The sequence below is a fragment of the Haliaeetus leucocephalus genome, unplaced genomic scaffold (assembly GCF_000737465.1).
Source record: "Haliaeetus leucocephalus isolate CR32 unplaced genomic scaffold, Haliaeetus_leucocephalus-4.0 Scaffold495, whole genome shotgun sequence".
NCBI classification, from domain to species: domain Eukaryota; kingdom Metazoa; phylum Chordata; class Aves; order Accipitriformes; family Accipitridae; genus Haliaeetus; species Haliaeetus leucocephalus.
In genome coordinates this window covers 202,382-203,279 of record NW_010972931.1, presented here as the reverse complement: position 1 = coordinate 203,279, position 898 = coordinate 202,382, and the positions used below count along the sequence as shown (strand labels likewise).

Below are 898 nucleotides of genomic sequence, written 5' to 3'. Positions count from 1 at the left end.
TTGTGGGAGATTTCATGGAAAATGGGGGACATTTCTTTGAGCCTGATTATTTAGAGTTAGCATAAGTAGGCCGCAGTTAGCATGAGTGGGCCGGAGTACGTGACAGCTGCAGTATGAAAGGACTTTGAACCATCATTAAAATAACAGACATGAGGAACTTGGACAGTGGAGCAATTAATAAACAAGATAACAGAACTGCAGAGGCAAGAAGGAGCTGCAAGAGCTTTAACGCAATTAAGAAAGCTGTCATTTCGGCTTAGAGCATTTAGCTGCAGGATGGGGACTTAGGACTTGGTTTGTATCTTTGTTAAAAATTGGGGTTTCTTTTATTCTTACTTATTTTATTAGGTATAATGTTGCTTTTACTGTGTTTAATTAATTGTGTTCATAGATCTTTGCAAAGGGCAATACAGCAGGTGTTAATTGACGAAAAACAAAAAAAGGGGGAATTGTGGACACGTATTTAGCTAACAGTCACAAGAGCATTTCAGACGCCTTTAGAAGACCTTGAACAGAATAAACAAGAAGACAAAAAAAGAAAGATGCCAATTAGAAGAACACAGGTGCGCATTCCACGATAAAGGGAACTTGGCACAAAGAACCTCAATTCGGCAGTTTATCTGGACCAATTAGACTGAGACAAGTTTCGCATGTTTTAGTTGGTATAACCAATTATGTCCTATGTTTATGCACGTGTACAGTGTTGATATAACCAATCATTAAGTGTAACTAGGCGCGTGGACAGCGCGTGAATAATGTGTGTAACCAATAGTAAAATAGCTAAACGCATGTACGGATGTAACCAATGTATAAAAATGATGTCTGATGCTCTAGTAAAGGGTCTTCAACTATGATCATATTGATCTGTCGTTGAGTCCATTATTATGCTCCCGCAGCT

General features: G+C 38.6%; 1 protein-coding gene across 1 annotated transcript in view; it reads right to left on the bottom strand.

Moving 5' to 3' along the window:
• The window catches only part of MYO16 (myosin XVI), a 305,367-nt gene that overhangs the window by 253,229 nt on the left and 51,240 nt on the right, over positions 1 to 898 (bottom strand). The gene's annotated exons all lie outside the window — the stretch shown is intronic.